Raw genomic sequence first — 7,938 nt, 5'->3', positions numbered from 1 at the left:
CTTTGCCTCAGTTGTAAGCATAGTTGAAACATAAGTCTGTTCCATTTTAGTTTAGAGGCAAAACTAGATATTTGCCTTTGACTAAGGCAAAATGGCAACATGACAAAGTTGCTCATTAAATCATCTCCTTTCTTATTGTTTGTAATTCAGATCAAGAATGGCAGGTTGAGGCTAGAAAAGATGAGATATTATGATTTCACACCATCTTTAGAATGTTAAAAGATTAATTATTACATTCCTCTGATAACCACATAAAAATATTATTGGTTAAAACTTCAGTCTTTATTTCCTTGCTTATCTCTGTACTTTTCATCTTCTCAAGAAAAAAAGCATTCTGGTTTTGATAAGTCTCCAATAATGTAGTAAGAGAGTTCTATCTGTCCTCATGTATAAGACTTCAAATTCACACATAAAATAGAATTTTCTGATAGACACAAGTACTGCTTTACAGTTTATGATCCATCATGGTAAAAGTTTTAATCTATGCAAAAAAAAAACTCAATGTGACTTTCAGAAGAGGCACTCCATTTGTTTTGGTCTCCAGAAGTACTGTCTTACTTCCTGTAGTTCTTCTGACTTGACTTGGTCAGTATTGTGATACCATTTACCTTATTTTCACTTTATAGATACACCCCACAACAAATCATGGTCCATTAGTGTAAGCATGAAACATAAGGTGTTGTCTTTTGCATCTTTCCTACATTGCCCCATAAGTCAACTGGAAACATTAGTTTCTTAGTTTGGCATTGGATCCAGTTACTTGGAAATAATCTTAATTTTGCTATTAATGTACTGTAGCAATGAAGTATCACTTTCTCATGGGAAGTGGTACAAAGGGTCTCTTAGCAGGTGCCCGGGTCTCTTAGCAGATAAGCAGTGTTACTAAATAATAAATGCACACTGCAGCAGTATGTCACTATGACTGCAGTAATATTCAGTTAATTTGGTGCAGGATATCTTGGGGAGGTGGGAAATCTTCAAGTATGACTAATGGACAAAGTTTCATACTTAACCTGTACTCTGCATTGTAACTTACTGCCTCTGATCATGCCTGAGGAGTGGTTCAAGTATGTAAAAGTCTCTCTCTTCTTTCTAGCTTGCATCTCCTGGGAGAACAGCTGATAAGACCTTGCTTTTTTCATGCTTATCCATGCTGTTACCCATTCTTCTACTTCATCGTGAAAAAGTAGCTTCCAGCCTTCTTCCAGTTGTCCTCAATCTGTGCATCCCAACTTGAAAACTGTACTTCTAAAACGTGCTTTCTGTCACCCAAAAAACAATACTCATTTTCTGTCACACACTGAGGCTTTTGTGTGCATCAGCTGGTGCTGTGCCCTACATCAGGACTGCATTAGGTGACAGCAGTGGACAAAAGCACTCCTCCAGTGCCCCCATAACCCTAGTGTGTACAAGGAGTGGGTTTGTGCCTGCTGAAAGCTGTCATGCACCTGGGCAACGTTCGGGGAGAGCTTCAGTAGTTCCAGGCTCCCTGACACCTCACTGCTCCACGGGGCTGGAGCAGGGTCCCCCTGAGGGCAGCACTGCCCCTGCTGACCATGGTGAGCAGCACTGTTGAGGTCACAGGACAACATCTCACCTGAGAGTTTCTGCGCATTATGCAGTTCTGTTTTAAATAAAGTTGGGGTTACCGTGTCTGCTCATTCTATGGCCTGTGTGTTTCAGTGCTTGTAAAATAGGAGTGTGTATTGACAAGACTGCAAACTGCAGTTGGTTGTGCTCTGAAGAAATCCACTTCTCTGTGTAAGAGGACATCACTTGGCCAACCATCACTGTTTCTGCTGGTGCAGATGCCAGTTTGTGTCAGCTATGATTTACTGGTTGGGAGGGAGGATCTCAGTGCAGTAAGACAAAAGGATGAGATCACCGACTCGATCTACAAGGCCCCCCAGAAGCTCTCAGAAGGGATCATCCTGCATTGCTCCTCACCAGCAATGTGAAGGCTGGAGCAGTTCTGGGGCTCATCGCAAGTCTCCTCAGCTATTCACTCCTCTTCCATGTAGACTGTGTTTATTGTATATTTATTTAAAGTGCTTCAGGTAGGAAAATGAATATTTACAATTAAATATATGTAAATGGAAGTGGAAAGACTTGACTGGAAAAATACCAACGTTCTAATACATATTACAATACTAAGACCTCCCACACAAGATAAACGTTTATAGCCAGATCTGAATATTTCTTTCTGGTTCCTGTGCCAGTGGAAAGCTGTGGAAGTATCAAGATCCTTTTGTTTGTATCTCAATTCTCTACAGAACTGGAAGAATGCTTTATTTGACTTGGTTTTAGTTTATTCTGTGCAATGTTCTGCCTCTAATTGATAGAATAAATGTTGATGGGACTGGCCAATGGTAATGTTAGGCTGTACCTTTTAACTCTTTGTGTGATTATGCAACACACAAAGAGCAGGTTCTCCTTGTGAATGTCAAACATGAAACAGAAACTATTAAGCCAGTTTTCAAAGGATCCATCTTTTCTAACTGCACTGATCTGACCAGGCTGTGATTTTCCAGTGAGCACTAAGTTCCGATTCCAGTTTTCCTTAAATCATTATTTTCTGCAAATCTATTTCCTGCCTTGCGAACTCTCTCTCCCACTATGCTCTCTTTCTGCCCTCCCCTCTCCCCCCCTCTCATACATATGATTTTGAGTGTAATGGGTGTCATTTCTCTCTCTATCTCTCCATCTGTTCCCACGATCAACACTCACAGTCCAGCCCCTGCTTTGCATGTAGCATGTGTGTATTCTCTTTATCCCTGGCCTGTTTTGATTTCGCGCTTTTCCTATCTCTCCTTTGCCCTCTGTGCCATCTTCCTAGTCTCCATAGCCATCAGAGACCTGAGGGTGTGGTTTGATATTGCAGCTAATTTGGACTGTTAGCTGTCAAAAATAGTGTCCCTGTTCCTCTGGCTACACACTGCTCTCGCTTCCCTTGAACTGACACTGGCTGTCACCTTGCAGTTTGAGTGAGGAGTCGAGGAGTTAAACTGGTAAAAAATTCGGCCTTTCACAACAGCCAAACAAAAAGCAATTTAGTTCTCAGTGGTTTTAGCTCACCAAACCAGGTTCAACAAACTTTGTTGAGTGCTGGTGGCACTGCTGAGGATGGAGTTGGAAAAGCACATTGAAGAGAGGCCAGAACCCCTTTAGAAGGCCAGCTGCAAGGTTGGTCAGCCTTTTACAAGCTGTCAGCCTTTTAATTCCTCCACCTCTTTCTTCTCTAGGTCTTCTGCTGCATTTTGCATGCTGAGGGTTGGACTGTCCCTGCCCTCGACCACTGTCTTTCAACAGGAGTGTGTCATTAGGGGCAGTGGGTTCCAGGAAGAGGAAAACTGTTCAGCTGCTTTAAAGTATTTTAACTTGAATTAAAGTTGTGCCTTTGCAGCCTTTAAAAGGAGCTGGGAGGTGTCACGAGCAGCCCCCAGTTTGAGGAAGTTTTTTTGAGAGAAAAACCATGAAAACAGACACGACTGGTGTGGGTGCCATTTTTTTCCAACAGATGGTAACACTGAGGTAGAAAGCAACCAAGGACATCACATGGCTTTTCACAAGATCTGCCTGTGGGTAAGGAGAGACTTAATCCAAACATCTGCAACCCAAAGAGCAAAGGTTTCCAGCAGCAGGTGCTCTGGGAGGTTGCCTTTATCTCTCGGTTCATCGGCTGAGATGCATGACTTCAGGAGGCTCTGGTGGGATGGGGAGGATCTCTCTCACCCTGTGGTCAAGTGGTCCTGAGTTTGTCCAGCCTGGTGAGTGAGTTTGGCTTCTAATGCTCCTGCAACAACTCACTCCAAAAATTGAATTCCTGGAATCTGAAAACAAGGTATCTCAGTAATCTCTCCTTCTTTAATACAGTAGCCACAGCTGAATGAGTGTATGTGCACCTTGTTACTGTATACTTTTTTTTTTTTGCTTCGTTTCTCACCCTTCCAGCCTCTTTTAAAACAATAGCATTATTTTCAAATCAAATTTTATAAAATGAACATTGGAGTTGTTAAGAAGAGATCAAAATTTACATAAGACTTCTATGTAACCTATTACCTATGAAAATTTACTTCAGGCTGAAACATGTTTTCCAAAGTTTACAGCATACAAAACAAATGGGGTTTTAAAATTTCTTTACTTATGATTACCTTAAATTGTGTTTTCTAAAAGGGAAGGGGAAAAAAAACCTTGGAACCTTACCAGTTTAATTTGCATTTTGGCTCTGATGTAACTCAAAATAGATTAGATTTAAAAAGGAAATTTGGCAAGTGATTACTCAATTACATGATTTTACTGCTTTGGTATTTTGAAAATAAAAATGAACAGATCTGTTTCACTTTGAAAACTGCCTGGTGCACGTGTGCTGTAACCACTTTTCAGAAACCATATGGAAGGTTCCTTACGCTGCATATGGCAATGCAACACCAGAGCTCAGATATGTATTCCCGTGATAGACTACACAGGATTCAGTCGGATCAGGGATATTAATGCCTACATTCAGATAGTGCTGTATCGAAGCACAGCAGGGTAATGAGTTTGGTGTAAAACATGGCAAGTTCCCATTGACAGGGCTGCATTGCTCCTTTTTCAGAGAAAGGAACTGAAATGGCTTAAAGCTAGCGCTAGGGCCAGGAACTTTGGAGGACTTTTGGGAAGGGCTAGTTTGCAAGATAGAAAAGGTGAGCAGCGCCAATAGATACTTTTAAAAATCATCTAGAGCTATGGTAGTTGCTTATCTCTAGCCTTCATGCCAAGGGTAGGAAGCCTGTGCTGACCCCTGGAAGACCAAGCAAGTGGTGACAAACTCCCTAGAGTAACAAAGCATTGATCCTCCACATGGTGAGGATGGGATAGTACTGTGTCTTAAACTGGGTATCATCAGGATTATCTGTTATTCCTATCACTCTCTTTTCATTACCAAACTGGTAGAAGATTGACCATCTGTCACTCCATCACTGATGTGTCCCCTTGGAGTCCCTAGGGCTATTTGTGGCTTTTCAGGTCTCTGAGAAATACAGTGCTTTTGCAAACGTTTTTTTGGTGCCACAATCTGATCACTTGCCTGTCCTGCTCTGTAGAGCTGTTTGGGTTCTTGAAAGCTCTTCCACATGCATGTGTGCAGCTGTCCCCTCAGTGCAATCATTACTGTGTGTCTGTTTCTTCACACAAAGGCAGCCTTCCTGGCAAGAGATTTCACCAAAATAACTGCAACTTCAAATGACAGAAACCTTACTTAGTGCCATCACTGCCCTGACAAACTTGCCCTGACAAGTAGCTCTTCCACTTATTTCAGTGAGGATTAAGACCTTCAGAACACTAACCTTGATGTAGTAATGATGATACAGACACAAATTCCTGACACACAAGGAGCAGAATATGCTGGGAAGTTAGAAATTAATAAATTCCTTCTGAAAGAGTGGTGTGGAATGGAGGTGATGGGCTACAGGATTTCATTGGACTGCCGAGCCTGTGGACAAATTCAGCAAAGCACCCCTGTCTACATGTCCCTCACACAAATGGCTGTTGCAGAGGGACAAGTGTTTTGCTGTTGCAGCAGGGAGACCCTGCTTCCATCCATCTCAATGTATTTCAAGAGTTATATGGCATGTGAGACTTGGTCGTCCTCTACATCTTGGTTTCATCTTTCTGCCTCTTACAAATAACTGGGTTTGGGTACTATATACCTGATATTTAACAGACCTGTTTCCGAGAAATCTGTGAGATGGATCTTTGCTGTCTAAAATAAAGCCCTTCTCAAGACCCTGAATTTCCCTCATGTCTTCACTTTTCTCCTGTTTAAATGTGAAGCAATGGCCTTCAGGACACTTCACTGATGGCATTGGTACAGGAGGATTGTTGCTGCTTCTCAAGAATTGAATATATTTGGGATTTCCCTCCTTCCTACTTTTGTGGGGACAAGGGATGAGCTCAAACCTGGTATCTGTCCCTCCAGGTCAGCAACCTGTGCTGTCACTGTCAATAGCCTGAGTCATCCCAGCACTGACCGTGGACAAAGCAAGAAGCCTTTACTCAGTCACAGGAGAGGAGCTGAGAGCTGCAATCAGCCCCAAGTATTTCCAAGGGGGGAATGGCCATGCACTTACCAGAAGGGTTGATCACCTTCAAAGAAAAAGAAAAGCAAGCTTTTTCTGCTACTGAGTTGGAGATATGTAGACAGTGAGTTTCAGTTTCTTATCTCTGAGGTCAGTTACCAGAGACCAGAATGTGCAGCGGTGTGCGTGTGTGCGGATGTCACTGTTGTGACTTTATAAGCTCTGTGCTGGGGGAAGCAGCAAACCTAGGGCTTCTGTTCTGGAGATGAAAATAGGATGATAGAACCAGGGCAGGAAGTAACCGCTTCCCAGTCACCATACCCTGGTGGAATTGTTACAATTCATGTATTATTCAAAGTCTAGATTTCGTGGCCAAGTCTTAAATTAACCTTGGAGTTATCTGAAAAGTCTCTTCTTCCCTGTCGAGTATGAGGCTTTCCCAAGCAAACGCCCCTACTCCTCACACACCTCACCCCCAGTCACGGCTGTTGGTGTTCCAGAGGGAAAGAAATGCAAGCGGCGTCGTGGCTGAAAAGCTGCCTTAGAAGTCTATCCAGGTTAATTCCATGAAGCACGCCTGTGGTCATGCAGGGCCCGTGAGCATCCACACCTCTCCTCAACGCCGGGTCTGTAGCTACGGTTTCCGCCGGTGAGGAAGAAAGGCCCCGCGAAAGGAAGCCTCTCCGCCGGGGAAGGCGGCTGCGGGCGGAGTCGGCGGGGCGCGGAGGGGCCGCGGAGCGGAGCGCGGCGGATCGGGCCGGGCCGGGCCGGGCCGGGCCGGGCGGGCGGGGCGGCGCCGCCAGGGGGGGCCCTTGGGCCGCGGCCGCAGCCCCGGGGAAGCGGCTGCGAGCGGCCCCGGCCCTGCGGCCCCGGCGGGACACGGCACGGCCGGGCTGGGCGAGCAGCCTGCCCGGCGTCCTCTCCTCCGCTTCGGGGGCCCGGGATGATTTATGATTTACTCTCTTCTTTTTTTTTTTTTTTTTTTTTTTTTTTTTATTTTTTATTTTTTTATTTTTATTTTTTTTTTTTCCCCATCCTACGATTATTTCCATACACCTGACCCGCTATTTCACAAGCTCGGGAAAACCCAGAGCGCGGCTGACACCGAGTCCCAGCGAGTGAGAGGGGGGAGGATGTGAGCAGAGAAGTTTAGGAAGATAAGTGTGAAATAGGAAAAAATAAAACACCACCAACAAAAACAACAAACAAAACGAGTCTTCAGAAAAATCCTGAATGTCTGAACGTGTGTGTGTGTGTGTGTGTGTGTATTTTCCTTCCTGCCAAAGCAGGATGTCAAATACTGTCCTTTTCCCCTCTTTTTTAAAGCTGGCTGAAAGGAAAATTCTTCACAGAATCTTAAAGAACTTTTTGACACAACAGCTGCAAAATCTATTTTCTAAACAAAGATTTATACATATTTATACGAGCTTAATCCAGATTTTTTTTTTAATAAATCATTCTCAGAACTGCAGAGGTAAACTATATGTAAATACCTCAAGTAATAGGCTTGTAGTGCAAATCACATCATTTTATCTTCAATTTTGCATTCGTTTTTCTGGCTTAAAGGTGCATCAGAGATATGCATTTTAGCATATTCAGAACACGGGGCGTGAAATTAAATGTTTGACAGAGTGAGAAAAATATACAGACTTTGGAGATGCCTTAAAAATAGTAATTTATGCAGATCTAGAGGAGTGAAATCATTTGCAATGGAGTGACCCTCTCTCCAGGAATTTTTTGCTCAGTGTTCTTCTCTAATCTCCTGCTGTATCTTCATTTTTCATTGAACTAGCCAGTTTTCTGCGAAGCAGTCTTGTAGATAAGGGAAGTGCTAAAAGAAGAAGAAAGAAGAAGCTCAGTGGGTCCGTTTCCATTGCACTTT

This window comes from Vidua chalybeata, chromosome 2 (assembly GCF_026979565.1).
Source record: "Vidua chalybeata isolate OUT-0048 chromosome 2, bVidCha1 merged haplotype, whole genome shotgun sequence".
NCBI classification, from domain to species: domain Eukaryota; kingdom Metazoa; phylum Chordata; class Aves; order Passeriformes; family Viduidae; genus Vidua; species Vidua chalybeata.
Note: the sequence above shows the minus strand (reverse complement) of the source record.